The 16,544-nt window shown below is 57.5% G+C and overlaps 1 protein-coding gene across 1 annotated transcript in view; it reads left to right on the top strand.

The window, feature by feature from the left end:
* The first annotated feature begins 230 nt into the window (after positions 1–230).
* Positions 231–16,544, top strand: part of KCNJ4 (potassium inwardly rectifying channel subfamily J member 4) — a 28,856-nt gene continuing 12,542 nt past the window's right edge. Inside the window, exon 1 of the mRNA XM_002831126.5 lies at positions 231–450. The gene's annotated coding sequence lies outside the window, so the exon portion shown is untranslated. The remainder of the gene's footprint in view (positions 451–16,544) is intronic.

Below are 16,544 nucleotides of genomic sequence, written 5' to 3'. Positions count from 1 at the left end.
AGGGCCGGGGGCAGAGCGCGCGAGCAGGAGCGGGTGACAGCGAGGGAGCCGGGCGCAGCGGGGGACGGCGGCGGGGAGGGCGCCTGCAGCGGGGGTGGGGGGCGCGGGCGGCGGGGCGCCCCGGGCCCCCGGACCCCCGCGCTCTGAGCCCGGCCGGGCCCGACGATGCTGACGCCGAGGCGGCGCCGAGGGCGCGGCGCGGGGCAGCGCTGAAAGTTGGGCGGCCCGCGGGGAGCGGCGCGGGACGGCCGGGACGCGCGGAGACCCCAAGACCCACGCGCGGACGGAGCGGCAGCAGGGGAGGGGAGCGCGGGCCGGCCGGCCGAGTTCGCGGGCAGGGGGCCCCGGGACTCCCCTCTCCGCGCCCGGGACGCCGCCCGCCGGATCGCGCCGTGGGATGTAGCGCCCGCTCGCCGCCTCCCGGACTCTCGTCGGACCCTCCGCCCAGCGGTAAGCCGCGCTCGCCCACCCCGGGCGCTGTCCGTCAGTTTGTCCCGCCGCGTGCGTGTCTGTGTGTCCCGGGCCCGCCGCTCCGGCCCCGCCCGCTCCGCACCTGATCCGGAGCCGGGTCCCGGCTGCCCGGCGCCGCGCGCGCGGTCCCGTGACTCCCCGGGAGCGGGCGGGCTCTGTCCGTCTGTCCGTCTGGGAGCGTCGCGGTCTGGGTTGTGGCCTGGAAAGGGGGAGAGAAGTGGGTGGAAGGGGTCTTGACCTCCTGCCCCGGCCATGACCTTTCCCTGCCTCCACCCACCCCAGTTGTCATGCCGGGGAGCTTCAAGGCAGGTGACTTGTGGCAAGGTGGGGGATGCCGCCTTTCCGCCTCCCCAGCTGCATCCTCGTTGCAAATGGCCCTGTGATCTGAAGAACGAAATCCCACTTCTCATGTTTTGAGCACCTACTTTGCGCCACACGACCCCAGGGCGCAGGGGCAGGGATTGGTGGAGGAGGCACTGCACTTTCACAGTGATAGAAACTGAGGCTGGGGAGGGAGGCAGAGGCTGCTTTTTCTTCCGCGTGTAGGGAGCACCCCAAGGCAAGAGAGGTCTCAATGAGCCTCCCGCAAGGAGAACTTCCCCTGCAACCTGCCGAATGTCCCCCCACCAGTGCCAGCCTCCCTGCCCCCTACCCACACTTCTGCCCCCAGTGTCCCCGCTTCAGGATGGACAGGGTGCAGGGAGTTGGGAGGTGGCAAGCTGGGTGGGGTGGAGCGGAGGGCTAGAGGCAGGGCAGCCTGGCCAGCTGACAGAGCAGGGCCTCAAGAGCAGTAGAGTGTTCAGCAGCAGGTTTGGGGGAGGTGGAGAACTCAGGGAGGGAGGCCCAGAGAAGGGCTGGAGCCGAGTGTATGTGTGTGTGTGTGTTCTCCGCCACATCCAGTCCCGTGACCTCCATGGCTTCAGGCCTTTTGGGGGCAGTTAGCAGGACTTTAGGGGCCCAAGAGCCTCACTGTGGCCCTGGCTTGGCCTGTGCTGAGGGGAGCAAAAGGTGGAGCAGGGCAGCTGGGGTAAGAGAAGGGTGCAGCATGGTGGGAACAGAGACTGTTGGCCACTGAGCTGACCCATATCCCAACTGGAGTTGGAAGGGCTGAGCCTAGAACATTCCACTCCATTCTCATTGGGAGGAGGGACTCTTTCTGGGGTTTTCCACACTGGGCAGTGGGTCTCATATGTCCTCCATTCAGCCTCCCAGAAATGAGCTCAGCTGGCTGGGAGAGCAGCCCCCTGGGCTGGTCACTCTCCTCCCAACCGTCAGCTTCCACGTCTGTGGCATGGGGACGTCACTCCCTGCCCCAGTGACCTCCAAGGCGGGCCCTGGGCTCAATGAGCAGAGGGCTGTTCACAGGCTGGGGAAAGCGCTGGGGAGATGGGAGTAAAGACTCACTTTACCTTAAGAGAGATGAACAGCTAGTGGGTGGAGGGGGGCGTGGGGCAGTGGGAATATAGCAGAAATAGCTGACCAAGGAGGAGTGTCCAGGATTAGAGGGGGAATCTGGGGTACTATTTCTCATGGCCCTTTGGGTTATCCTTGAAAAGAAAGCTCTTCTCTCAGAAAATCCTCTGGAGTGGCTGTGACCAGGCAGAGCTGGTTGAGTTTCTGCTGGGTGACCTTGGGTGGGTGGCTTGACCTCTCTGAACCTCAGTTTCTTCAACTGGAGAATAGGGATGATGATACTGACTTCATCAGGGTGTTGAGCAGTTTCCAGACTGTGTCAGGTCTGTGAAAGCCGCGTGCGCCAGCCTGGAGCATAGTAGGTTCGTAGACATTTGCGAAAGAGAGAATGAAGTAGCTCTGGGAGATGCTGTGAGAAGATGTCTTAGCTTAGGATAAGAAGGAAGGGGAGGAGGAACAGTGTAGGCTTACAGGGCGGGCTGGTTCTTAATGTGGATCTGGGGGAGGCGGGGGCGAGTGCTAAGGGGGGTGTGAGGAGGAGGGGGCCCCTCTGCGGGGACCACTGAGTCACGAGGACATGTAAGCGACATGACAACCAGCAACATGGTAACCAGGAAACTAGCGGCGGTGGGAAACAGAGCTGGAGCAGTGTTGGGTGGGGGTGGCGGATAGGCCTGGCAGCGCCGGGCTCAAGAGGTCCGGGGAGCAGCCAGGCTGGCCCCTCAGAGTGAGGAGGGGAGGCCCCAGGGCCAGGCTAGCTGGGGAAGAGATAGGGGCCCTGAGGGGAGGGAGGGGAGGCACCTCGGGGCTGTAGGGCAGGGGGCTCCTCCTGCACCACCCCAGGCTCCTCTCTGCTCCTCCACATCTCCACTTTTCATGCCTCTCCCCCTAGGATGCCAAATTTGGCTCACGCAATCTGTCGTCTCTCTTCTGAGATTGGCACCGGGACGAAAGCCGAGTGCATTACATCACCACCGCCGCCGCTCCCCCTGCACGAGGAGAGCAGGAGGGGAGGGCCAGAGGGCCGGGGGCAAGTGGCCAGCCCTCAACTTTCTTCCCTGCCTTCCTGCTCATCCTTCCCATCTCAGTCCTAGATGCTGGGGGGCTTCTGGGGGCAGCAGCTAGAGGCAGGACATGGGCTCCAGTCTTGGGGAGATCCCAGGACCAGGGCAGAAAGTCGGGTCATGTTGCCAGCCCCCTGTCTGGGTGGAGCCTGGGGGCAGGGAGGCTTGGTTCAGGACCCTGGTCTGTCAGTGCCTTGCTCTGTGACCTTGGGCAGCCCCTTGCCTCATGCGGAGTCCACATCTGTATAGAGAACGGCTGGCCACTTAAGATCTTGGCGATTCTCCTGAAAGAAGGTGCCCTTAAGTTCTGCGGCTCTCCTGGGCCCAGAGGAGGGAGCCCTGGATTTCAAATCACCCTCTGTGACCTTGAGCAATTGGCTTCAATGCCTCATGCCTCCATCTCCCCACCTGTAAAATGGGGATGACAGAATCCTCAAAGGCAACAGCTATGAAAGCAGGAGACAGGGGTAGAGATAGGGCCTCTAACTCTGAAACCATAGACACTCAGGGGCCCGTGGATCCAGCATGCTGGGCAGGAGGTGGACAGGGTAGAGTGGGAGGGTGCCTGGATTCAGACAGAAGGTTTGGAGCTTAAATCACTGGTCTGATGCCTTCGTTTTACAAAAGTGGAAACTGAGGCCTGAGGGGGAAGTGGACCCATGAGGGTCACAGTGATGGTTTGAGGGTGGAGGAAGCAGGGCCAGGGCCTGAATCCAGGGCTCCTGGCTCCCAGCCCTACCTGGAAGCAGACAGACAGATGTCCCTGTGTAACACTGTGGCAAGCCCAGACAGGACCCAGGAGCTTTGAGGGCCCAGCTCTGAATTCGGCCACCTCCTTTCTCCCTCCCTTCTCTCCAGATCCCCTCACCCCACTGTCCTTGGGCACTAACCCCCTCCCTCTATTGGTGTCTTTGAAGAACTCCTTTCAGTCTCATTTTAAAGCCAGTTTCAGGCAGTTCCAGGCAAGGACAGGTTGGATTTGGGGTTAAGCTGGAAGCTTATGCTTCATTCTAGAAAATTCCCAGAGCTGGAGGTGGAGCAAGATAGGGAGCAGCTGTGGATGTTTTGTGAGATAGTGAGCTCATCAATCCTAGAGGTATTCAAGCAGAGCCAGATGAGCACCTGCCAGGTGACTCTCGCCTTACAGGTGAGGCCAAATAACATCCCCACATCCAAAATCCTAGGAGTCTTTGGTGTTTCCCAAAGAGGAGCTGGGAAGCAGTGCCCATCGCTTCCCCGCTTCCCAGCAAGGAAACACATTTGCTCGCCAGGCACTGGGCTAGGAGCTTTTGCAAATTCCCATTTAATTCTCCATGGCAATGTTGATTTGATGTCCCCGTGTTACAGATGGAAGAGCCACGGCTCAGAGAATCTATGTGATTTGTCCAAGGTCACACAGTAAGACAGCAGAGGAGCCTGGGTGTGAGTTCAGACTAGTCTGATTCTCGGGGGCTGTCTCTGGGGCTTCCCTGGGGAAAGAGTGGAAAACGTTCCTCCCCTGGGCTGGGGCTTGGCAGGAGATGGTCTAGACGCCCCCACAGCGTGACACCCCCTCAGGGATCCTCTGGCTCCTCTGGGGGCTCCATTCTGAAGACAGATACCACCATGCATCTTAGGGGAGAACTCATTTCATAGATGGGAAGACTGAGGCTCAGAGACAAGGAATGACCTGCCCGAAGGTGCCCAGAGAGTTAGATTAGGGCCAGGCTGCCTGTCTCCTGGCCCAGGGCTCTGTCCCCTGTGCCAGTGAGTGAGGAGGGGCCTTTGGGCTGACGGTGGTGGCATGAGGTGTGAGGTCGGGAATGCAGAGGGCTGAGAGAGGGCTAGCTCCAAGCTAGGGCTGCAGGAGGAAAGTTATCAGCTCAGGGCGCAGAGAGAGGGGAGCGGAAGGGAAATGGCACACGTGCTACAGAGCCTGGTGAGGTCAGTGGGACCTGGCTGGCAGGAGAGGGTCTTGGAGACAGCTTCCTTGGGTGGCTCTCTGTGTGACCTTAGGTCAGTCCCTCACCCTCTCCGAGTGATGTCCACCCATCCATGTGAACCTGGGCTGAACGATCTATTTCCACAGAGTAGCTGTGGTTGGGCTGCTGTCGAAAAGCGCTCCTCCCAACGATGGGAGGACTCTGGGTCCTGGCGAGGGGCAGGCGGGAATCCTGGGGGTTGGCGTAACCTTTAAGCCTCCTCTGCGGACTCAGCCCTCCTTGGGGTGTGGGGGATCGCCAGGCACAGCCCTTCTTCTCCTTTTCATCTTTATTTTTCTCCTGTTCCCTCTTCCCCTTGCTACGTGGGCTGATCGCTGCTCAAACTTTTAATTCAGATGGTAATTGAAATAATAATATGGGCTGAGGCCCCTCTGCTTGTGACGCTGCAGCTGGTGGAGCTCGGCTATGAATAGACCTTGAGTCACACACGCGCGCTCCTGCAGGCGCGCACACGGGCGCTCACGGGGTGGTGGGTGGGGTGCAGCATGGGGAGCAGGGGTGGGCTCACGCTCTGGCTTGCTCTGGTCTTGGCCCCCCACTCCCAAAGGTCTTGACCAATCCTGGCCCCGCGGCCCAACACGGGGTCCCTGTCGTGAACCTGGAAGACTTTGGACATAGATGATTCTCATTTACAGAAGGGGAAACTGAGGCTCAGCAAGGGGAAGTGGCTGGCTGGAAACAGGCTGGATTTGAATGGATGGGTTTTGCCTGATTCTAAGACCACTGTTCTCTGTTGGGACACACAGGGTGGGAAACTGGTGGGGAGGAGTGCGGGGGTGTAGCCCCTGTCCCTCCCGCTGCACCCTTTGCACCACCTGCTCGCAGCCCCCTCTCAGCCTGCGCGTGCATCTCAGGCACAGACACAGGCACACGCGCACGCGCACGCATGAGGGCTGCTCAGATGGCTGGTGCCGTTGCTGGGTGGCTGGGGTGAGAGCAGTGTTCTCAGGGTATTGCTGCAGGAGGGAAGCTGAGTGCCAGGCTCTGCGCTGGGCTTCATATTCATGATTTCACTTAATCCTCCACCACCCTGGGAGAACCATCACCCCCACTTCTCAGATGAGAATACTGAGGCTCAGAGAGAGGCAAGGATTGGTTCCAGGCTCCTGGGTAGAAGCAGCCACAGATGCTTTGTCCTACTGTGCACCCAGTGCCAGCCCCTCCAGGACCCTCATTGGCCACCTGAAGGGAGGTGGGTACATGTCTGCCAGCCTAGGCCTCCCCTTTCCTTCCCTGCAACAGCTCAGCCACTCCTCCCTGTGGCTGCTGGCCAGTCCCTGACCAGCCCTGGTGCCAACAGCTGGGACCTCTGGCCTTGGCAGGCAGGGGAGGGTGAGGTGCCCCAGAGAGACACTGGCAGGTCAAGAGGTCCTTAGGGGCTACCAGGAAAGGGGGTCCTTGGTGTTCCTGACCCCAGCAGGAGCTGTGGAGGGAGAAGTCAGCGTTGTCATGGTGACCTGTCAGCTGGTAGCTTTGGTCTAGGCCTGGGCAGGCCCAGTGGGGGGCCCCCAGCAGGGCAGAGGGGAGCTGGGGCATGGGAGGTGCAGTTGGGCAGAGGAGCTCCCTGGAACTGGGATGGAGGAGAAGCCCCCACCAAGCTCGGCCCAGCAGCTCCTGTCTGCCCCTGCATTGGCCTTCTCTCCATTATCTCTCCTGGGAGATGGAGAAACCGAGTCCGGAGACCACCAAGGTTTGCCCAGGGTCACACAGCAATGGTGGCAGAGCCTCTCAACCCGGAGCTGCTCCTGACTCCTCTGTGTCCTGATGACCCCCAGGGCTGCCAGCCCCTCCTCTCTCGCTGACACTCCCCAGAGCTGTGGGGTTTGTGGGAGGGGAGCAGGGTCTGGGTCTCTTTAAGCTCCCTCTCCCCAGAAAATCCCTGGATCAGAGCGAGGGGAAGGGCAGCAGTCCCTGGTCACAGCAGCAGGAAGGGTGGCCTGAGTCAGGGGCCTGGGATCGAATCCCAGCTCAGCCCCTCACTGGCTCCACATGACCTTGACTAGGCCACTGTCCATCTGGGGGCCTCTCTTTGCCCCTCTGTGTATCGGGGGCCATCCATGGGGATGGTGGGGCGTGCTCAGCCTTTTCCTGTTTTGCCTGTCCTGGGAGAAGCTCACACGCCAGCGACCTGGGCTGCAGGGATGGGAGGGTTCTTTTTTTTTTTTTTTTTTTTTTAAGACAGAGTTTTGCTCTTGTCGCCCAGGCTGGAGTGCAATGGCACAATCTCGGCTCACTGCAACCTCCGCCTCCCGGGTTCAAGTGATTCTCCTGCCTCAGCCTCCCAAGTAGCTGGGACTATAGGCATGCGCCACCATGCCCGGCTATTTTTTTCTTTTCTTTTCTTTTTTCTTTTTTCTTTTTTTTTTTGAGACGGAGTCTCACTGTGTCTCTCAGGCTGGAGTGCAGTGGTGCAATCTTGGCTCACTGCAACCTCACCCTCCCAGATTCAAGTGATTCTTCTGCCTCAGCCTCCCGAGTCTGGGACTACAGGCGTGTGCCACCACGTCCAGCTAATTTTTGTATTTTTAGTAGAGACGAAGTTTCACCATGTTGGTCAGGCTGGTCTTGAACTCCTGACCTTGTGATCCACCCGCCTTGGCCTCCCAAAGTGCTGGGATTACAGGGGTGAGCCACTGCACCCGGACAGGAGGGTTCTTTAGCTGGGCCACAGCAGAGGGTGCATGTGCTGTGGGGAGCTGACCCCATTTTACTGATAGGGAGATTCAGGCCTAGGGGAGGGGTGTGCCGATCTTCAAGTTGGTGGCAGAGTTGGCCCCTGGGACAACTCAGTGAAGCTTCCCTACCCCGCTGCAGCTCCTTTCCCAGCCCCCACCCTAGACTCCCCCAGGAGCCTCCCCTCTTCTCACAGGCCTGAGAAGCCCAGGACCCTCTGCCCTGTGAGTGTGAAGGTACCACTCAGCCTGGGAGACAAATGGGATGGGGTCCGCAATTAGGGGCTCCTTGGGGCCATACAGGGAAGATGGTGGGTACAGGCTGGAGGGGCCCTGGCTGGGGGTGAAATGGAGCAGGCAGAGGGGCATTGGGCATCCTTCAAACCTCGTGCCCATGGATACCCTTCTGCAATTATCCTGACAAATGGGCCCCAAGTCCCTCCTCACTGTTCCTCACGGGGAGCTCCCCATCTCCGGGGAAGCCCACTCGCGTCTGCAAGGTTCTGCTAATTGATCCCTGCCTCCCTCTTTCCTTCGCCCTGCCCTCTGGGGCAGAGAGACCCAGCCTGCCCTCAGCAAGACAGAAGGAGTGGCCCACCTCCCCCTCCCCTACCCCAAGGCTCCTCCAGCCTCAGTTGTCCCAGGTGAGGCCCATGACTGGGAAACACAAGATCTGGGTTCATGTCCAGCTCCACCCCTGAGCAGCTGTGGGATCTGGGGCAGCTTTTTCACCTCTCTGAGCCTTCACCCCCTGCCCCGTAAGGGTGGGCTTTTGCCTCTGTTTCTTTCTTTTTTTTTTTTTTTGAGATGGGAGTCTCGCTCTGTTGCCCAAGCTGGAGAGCAGTGGCGTGATCTCAGCTTACTGCAACCTCCGCCTCCCAGTTCAAGCAATTCTCTGGCCTCAGCCTCCCAAGTAGCTAGGACTACAGGTGCGCACCACCACGCCTAGTTAATTTTTGTATTTTTAGTAGAGACGGGGTTTCACTATGTTGGCCAGGCTGGTCTCGAACTCCTGACCTCATGTGATCCATCCACCTCGGCCTCCCAAAGTGCTGGGATTATAGGTATGAGCCACCGTACCTGGCCTTTTGCGTCTGTTTCTGAGGGTGACTGGGAAGATCCTGTGAGCCTGTGAGTGAATGAATGTATCATAGCTCATTGATATGAACTACTTTGTGGCCCAACCACTCAAGGGCACTGCTGGGCCTGATTTCCAGACCCCCATCACCAGCCACTGCCTTGGGGTACCACTTCTCTGGACAGCTGAGCCTCCCCCGGCCCTCCCCCACCCAGGCCCCCAGAACTGCTTTGGTGGGGCAGGGCTGGCTGAGTGCCAGCCCCGCCATAAGGCTGCAGATCCTGAGCCCACCTGACCTTGGAAAGGGCCTCTCTCTGGCTGGGCTCCAGGGCTGCCCCCAACAGACACTGGGCAGTGGCTGGGCAGCAAAGAGAGAGAACTGGGTGGGGCACAGAGAGGACCACTTGCCAGAGCTGTCCCAGCTCCCTGAGACAACAGGCTAGAGGACAGAGGAGAATGGCCAGCCAGCCACGGGAGGGGCCCCACTTAGCAGCTGCATCAGCAGCCCAGCAGAGCTTACTCCTCACAGTCAAGTGGGCTACCTGAGAAGGGGGTGAGCACCCTGTCCTGGGAGATGTATAAGCAACTGCTGAATGGCATCTGTTAGCAGGGCAGGAGGGGGCTCTAATACAAGACCAGGGGAAGAAATTGGACCCAGAACCCAAAGAGTCCCTGTTATTTGGGCCGCAGAGTGGCGGTCCTGTGAGCTGGGGGGGTCTACCAGACTTTTCCCAGTATTCCCCCATAACATCCAACAATTCCCCCCATGGTTGTGTGTCACAAAGCCCGGAGTCCAAGCACCGCCCATCACAGCTTCAGGACACACGCTGGATCCCGTTTCACAGCTCCTAACCCCCACTCAGGCCAGTGCTTTAAAATTGCACACAGGTCCTGCCCTGTTAGTGGGTTGGGAAATTGATTTAGTGAGTTGCACTACTTGTTTTCCGAAAATGAAATTAAAAAGAAAATTTCAAAATACTATGCATGTAGTGAGGGTAAATATTATTTTGTGATGTTCTTACTTCAGCTTTAAATATATAGCCGGGTGCAGTGGCTCACGCCTGTAATCCCAGCACGTTGGGAGGCCGAGGCGGGAGGATGGCAGGAGCCCAGGAGGTTGCAATTGAGCTGTGATCGCATCACTGCACTCCACCTGGGCATTGGAGCAAGACTCTATCTCTAAAAAATAAATATAAAGTAAGTTAAAATAACAAACAGGATGTTTGCTTTTACTACGGATTTTGGTCAAAAAACTTGAAAGCTACTGTCCTGTATAGAAATCCAGGAGGCGCCCTCATAGAGGCTCTGACGCACAGGTTCCGATTTCCCTGGATGTTTGGTTCCTAAAGACATAAGTGCCACAACTTCCAGGATGCTGCTGTCCTGCCCTCAGAAGTAGCCTCCTGTCCCTTGCTCCGTGGACCACCCAGGTCCAGGGGCCCACGATCCTCCAGAGACACCACCTCTCCCCGGGGCCTAGATCCCAGGCCGGGCCAAATTCCCTGCTTTCCGCTCAGCCCAGGCCCAGCCCTGCTCTGTCCTTGTGCTCTCCTGCTTGCCCTCATCTTCCTAGGATCTTCTCTTTATGCCCTTTCACACACGCACACACACGCATGCATGCACACATGCGTGCACGGAGCTCAGCAAAGCCGGTTTGTGACTTACCTGCTTCCCTTCCGCATACAGTAGGTGCTCAATAAATGTTCACTCAATTATTTACAGAGCGCCCTCCAAGGCAAGGCACTGTGCTGTATTGAGACACATCTGGCACCTGGCAGGAAGGCAGATCCTGTTCCAGCTCAGGGGACATTTAGGGTGATGAATGAATGAATGGATGGATGGGGGTCGGCTGGAGTTGGAGATTCTCTGGCCTGAGGAGTTGGAGATTCTCTGGCCTGAGGAGCCAGTGGGGAGGTGGTCAGAAGTAAAGAGGGGTACGCAGCCCGTGGCCCCCCGCATGGCAGGCATTCTCTCAGTGACAGTCCCTTGGGGCAGTGGCCCAGCATTGAGTCATGGGCAGGGGCTGACTGTTCCTCCTACTGTCTCTGGTCCTTCTGAGGCCTCTGTCTCCCATGCCCTGTCCCACTAGGTCCTGTACACATGTCCCTGCCACCCATCCCTGGGTGGCACCTCCCCCGAGCCCCTGACACCTGGGGGACACCTGGGAAGAGAAGCCGATGCTCCGTGGAGGGTGAGGCAGAGGCTTGAGCCCTCTGACATCCTGTCCTCTCTCCCCTCTGCTCATGGCCATTGTGCTCGTGTACAGTGACATAGAGGGTCTCCCGGTCACTGCTCAGAGGCCACCTCCGCTGGGAAGTTCTCCCTGACTACCGTGTCAAAAATAGCTTCTCCTTGGTCACAATGTGTCACATGGCCCAGTTAGACCCTTCCCGGGAATTGTGACGGGCTGGGTTATCTTGTTTGTCAGTCATTAGATATTTATGAAGCAGCTACTCTGTGCCAGGCTCTGGGAGTCGGGGTGAAGTAGGGAGGCAAGGTTCCTGCCCTTAATGATGTTGCAAATGAGACTGGTTTGACTGCTAAGGGCTGCCAGGAAGATCTGAGAGCTGGATAGGGAGGGGGCCTCCGGGCCTCTTGGAACAGGCAGCCTTTGAATCAAGACCTGAATGGTAGGAAGGCACAAGTGGTGGAGTCTTGGAGAAGAGAATTTCAACCAGAAAGAACAGCCAGTGCAAAGGCCCAGAGATAGGAATAAACTTGGTGCATTAAAGGGACGGGAAGGAAGGTCTCTTCCCGTGGTTGGAGAGTGGAGTGGGTGCGGTCAGAGAGGGCAGGACCTCCCTGAGGCCAGGCGTTCATCCCAAGTGCCCTGGGGAGACCGAGAGCTCTGAGCAGGGAGTGATGTGGAGATGGACTGTGGGAGGTGGGTGGAGACTGTGGGCTGCAATAGTGATATGGCTCTTTGGGGTGGATGACTGGGTGAGGGGACGTGTCCGGAGCCCTGAGGTTCACCCGCTTTGGGCAAGCTCCCAAGCCCGCTGTGGGATGATGGTAACAGCACCTGCCTTGCAAGTGTGGACCAGTCAGTGCATGGCCCTCAGTGAACACTAAGTGCGTGTTAGTTATTATCCCATTGTTATTGCGGTTGGGCTTAGGGAGGGCTGGAGGATGATGCCTAGGTGTCAGGCCTGAGCGACCTCCTGGGAGGAGTCACAGACTGAGATGGGGAAGGCAGGAGAGGGGAGGACGGGGGCACGGCTTGGGCTTGGCAGTGCCGGGTTCGCGATGCCTCTTCGCTGTCCAGCAGACACAGGGAGCAGGAGCCAAGTGGGCTTGTAGCTGCCTGGGAGGGAGGCGCAGGCTAGGTGGTATTTTAAGCCACAGGACTGGATGACATCACAGGGAGGACTGGGGAGAAGAGAAGGGAGGTGGGATGGCGGAGCTGGGCACTGCACGGTGTGGGTCATGGAAAGGCCAGAGGCAGGAGAGCGAGGGGCGACCTGGAGAGGGACCCTCAGGCCTGGAAGACTCAAGGAGGAAAACGAGGGCCAGTCCAGAGCCTCCATCAGAGCTGCTGAGAGGGAAGGGGGCACAGAGGAGCCCTGGAGGGGGCTGAGGGGAGACTTAAGAGGTGAGGAAGAGTGGAGAGTAAGTCATGCCCTTCAAGAAGGGCTGCAGGCCGGGCATGGTGGCTCATGCCAACACTGTGAGAGGCTGAGGCAGGAGGATCACTTGAGCCCAGGAGTTTAAGATCAGCCTGGGTAACATAAGGAGGCCCTGTCTCTACAAAAAATTAAAAAATTAGCCAGGGATGGCGGCACACGCCTGAAGTCCCAGCTATTTGAGAGGCTGGGGTGGGAGGATCGCTTGAGCCTGGGAAGTCAAGGCTACAGTGAGCCGTGATAGTGCCATTGCACTCCAGCATGGGTGACAGAGCGAGACCCTGCCTCAAAAAATAAAAAAAGAAAGAAAGGCTTCTGTACTTAACAGTTTACAAACCCCTGCCCACGCTGTTCGCCTTGGCAGCATGCCTGTACACTGGGTCTTATTCCTTCCCATCTTACGGATGTGACTCAGAGAGGTTAAGAAATTTTCCCAAAGCCACGCAGCCCATAGGTGAAGTGTTCTCAGACTTTCGGGGTCACAGTGCTTTTTTTTTTTTTTTTTTTGACGGAGTCTTGCTCTGTCGCCCAGGCTGGAGTGCAGTGGTGCAACCTCAGCTCACTGCAAGCTCCGTCTCCCGGGTTCACACCATTCTCCTGCCTCAGCCTCCCGAGTAGCTGGGACTACAGGCGCCCGCCACCACGCCTGGCTAATTTTTTGAATTTTAATAGAGACGGGGTTTCACCGTGTTAGCCAGGATGGTCTCGATCTCCTGACCTCATGATCCACCCGCCTCCGCCTCCCAAAGTGCTGGGATTACAGGCGTGAGCCACCACGCCCGGCCACACAACCTTATGAATGCCTTCTCTGGAAAATATGCATGTGTACACATTAATTTTAAAACTTTTCATGTGCATTTTCCCACAGGTAATACATTCATACAGTTCTAAAATTTAAAAAGACACAAACGGGAATACAGTGACAGTTCTTCCACCCACCCTGTCCCCAGCCACCTGCTTTCCCTCCCTGGAGCAGCCAATGTCACCAGCTTCCTGGGTCTCCATCCACAGACAAGCAGAGACAAGCAAATATGTGTATCTATAAATTTCTTCTCTCTCCTTTTTTACACAAATGGTAGCTACTATACTCACCGCTCATCACTGTTGCCTTCTTTTGCTTAAAAATACATCTTGAAGACCTACATTGCTCCTCACAGAGCTCCCTCCTGGCTTTTTCTGTCTGTGTGCTGTACCATTCGTGGATGGGCATTTGGGTCGCTTCCAAGCGGCGCTGCTGAAGGCAAGGCTGCTCGTTCCCCACGTGTGAGTCTCGGGCTGGAGTCCCAGGAGGGCCCAGGAGGCGTCACAGGCGATACCACCCAATGGCCTCCACTGGATAAGTGAGGGAGTGGGGCTCGAACTCAGCCCTGACTGTTCTCACTCCTCCCTGCTCCCACACCACTTCTTTAGGGGGCACCTGCTGGGCCCAGCCGAGCATCCCAGAGAAATCCTGTGTGTGTGTGTGTGAGACGGGCACATTAGCGCCCATCCCCCAAGGTTCTGGGAGACACCCCCCACCAGCCGGCAGCCCCAACTCCTGCAGTCTTGTTTGCCGACAGCTAAGGATGAGGCAATGGGATGGGGGAGCAGCAAACACCACCTCACCCCCACCCCCAGCCCCACCCATGCTGGAGTGCGGGCATGAGGGTCACATGATGATCAGACATGGGCTGTGCCGAGGTCACCTCTGCTGCAACTTCCCTGACCCCCTCCCAGCACAACTCCCGGCCCCTCCCCAGCACCTCCCCTTCTGCCCAGCCCATGAGGAGATTTCCCCCTTTTCTGGCTGGGGAGGGAGGAAAGCCAAGTGGAGGAGGGACTTGTGTCTGCCATGGTCAGTCTTCAGGTGCTCCAGGCTGGGCAGGGCCTACCGGGCAACTCTGCTGAGAGCTCCCTCTCCTGGCTGTGAGCTCGCCTCCCTCCCCTGCTGCTCCTGCTCTCTGGCTGGTCCTCCTCATCTGCTCCGCAGCTTCTCTCCCATCTGTGGGGCTGCTGGGGCCAGGTCTGAGACCCCCTCTCCTTTTCCATGCCCTTGGCCCAGCCGGTCTCGCCCACCCTCACAACTCAGCCTGTCACCAGCGTTCACCATCTCATGCACCCAGCTCTGCCCGCTCTCCCTCTGGAGGCTCGGGATCTGACGTCAGGTAGACATCTGCATTTGGACGTTCAAAGCCACTGCACACTAGAAACCGTCGCTCCCGAAACCTGGCCCCGTTTCAGTCTCCCACCACTACCGGCCACTCTCGACAACCCCCTTCCACCCCCAAACCCTGCAGACTCTTCACCCAGAATGCATGTGTCCCAAATCCGTCTCCTTTTGAGCTCCATGGCCACCATCCTGGTAGCTCCAAGCTACCATTATGGTCTTCTCCCCAGCCTAATATACCTCATCACAGCGACTGGCGCTGCGCTCTGGACAGTGCAGGCTTCAAAGGCCAGCTGAGGCAAGGGCCAGGGTGCCACTGGGATTATATTGGGAATGTTTATCTTTTATTTTTATTTTTTATTATTATCTTTTGAGACAGAGTCTCATTCTGTTGCCCAGGCTGGAGTGCAGTGGCAAGATCTTGGCTCACTGCAACCTCTGCCTCCCGGGTTCAAGCGATTCTCCTGCTTTAGCCTCCCGAGTAGCTGGGATTACAGGCCCGCGCAACCATGCCTGGCTAATTTTTGCATTTTCAGTAGAGACGGTGTTTTACCATGTTGACCAGGCTGGTCTCAAACTCCCGACCTCAGGTGATTTGCCCGCGTTGGCCTGTCAAGGTGCTGGGATTACAGGCGTGAGCCACCATGCCCAGCCTACTTTTTATGTTTTAGGGAAAGAGTTTCACTATGTTGCCGAGGCTGATCTGAAACTCCTGGGCTCAGGCAATCCACCCGCCTCAGCCTCCCAAAGTGTTGGAATTACAGGCATGAGCCAATACACCTGGCTGGGAATGTTGTATTTCTTTTTTTTTTTTTTTTTTTGAGATGGAGTCTCGCTCTGTCACCCAGGCTGGAGTACAGTGTGCAGTGGCGCAATCTCGGCTCACTGCAAGCTCCGTCTCCCAGGTTCACGCCATTCTCCTGCCTCAGCCTCCTGAGTAGCTGGGACTACAGGCGCCTGCCTCCACGCTCGGCTAATTTTTTGTACTTTTTAGTAGAGATGGGGTTTCACCGTGTTAGCCAAGATGGTCTCAATCTCCTGACCTCGTGATCCGCCCGCCTCGGCCTCCCAAAGTGCTGGGATTACAGGCGTGAGCCAATACACCTGGCTAGGAATGTTGTATTTCTTTTTTTTTTTTTTTTTGAGACGGAGTCTCGCTCTGTCGCCCAGGCTGGAGGGCAGTGGCACAGTCTCGGCTCACTGCAAGCTCCGTCTCCTGGGTTCACGCCATTCTCCTGCCTCAGCCTCCTGAGTAGGTGGGACTACAGGCGTCCGCCACCACACCCCGCTAATTTTTGTATTTTTAGTAGAGACGGGGTTTCACCGTGTTAGCCAGGTTGGTCTCGATCTCTTGACCTCGTGATCTGCCCGCCTCGGCCTCCCAAAGTGCTGGGATTACAGGCATGAGCCACTGCGCCCGGCCGGAATGTTGTATTTCTTAAGCCTGGTGGTAGATACACAAGTTTTTATTTTATTTTATTTATTTGAGACGGAGTCTCACTCTGTCGCCCAGGCTAGAGTGCAATGGTGCGACCTCGGCTCACTGTAACCTCCGCCTCCCGGGTTTAAGTGATTCTCCGGCCTCAGCCTCCTGAGTAGCTGAGATTACAGATGCCCACCACCGCGCCTGGCTAGTTTTTGTATTTTTAGTAGAGATGGGATTTCACCATGTTGGCCCGGCTGGTCTTGATCTCCTGACCTCGTGATCCATCCGCCTCGGCCTCCCAAAAGTGCTGGGATTGCACCTCACAGGTCCAAGCAATCCTCCCACCTCAGCTTCCTGAGTAGCTGGGACTATAGGCATGCACCACCACACTCAGCTAACTTAAATTTTTTGTAGAGATGGGGTTTTACCATGTTTCCCAGCATGGTCTTGGATTCATGGTCTCACGTGATCCTTCTGCCTCTGCCTCCCAAAGTGCTGGGACTATGGGTGTGAGCCACCATGTCTGGCCTAAAGGCTTTATTGTATTAGTCCTTATTCCTATTTGTCTTAAATATTTCACATGGAAATTTAAAACCAGACCAGGCAAAGCCTGACAGCCCGCCGGCCCTGAGGGTGACATCTGCAGCCCTTGCCACCTCCCGCCTCTGT

The sequence above is a fragment of the Pongo abelii genome, chromosome 23 (assembly GCF_028885655.2).
Source record: "Pongo abelii isolate AG06213 chromosome 23, NHGRI_mPonAbe1-v2.0_pri, whole genome shotgun sequence".
Classification (NCBI taxonomy): domain Eukaryota; kingdom Metazoa; phylum Chordata; class Mammalia; order Primates; family Hominidae; genus Pongo; species Pongo abelii.
The sequence above is the reverse complement of the archived record's forward strand: the minus strand, read 5'-3'. Positions and strand labels throughout refer to the sequence as shown.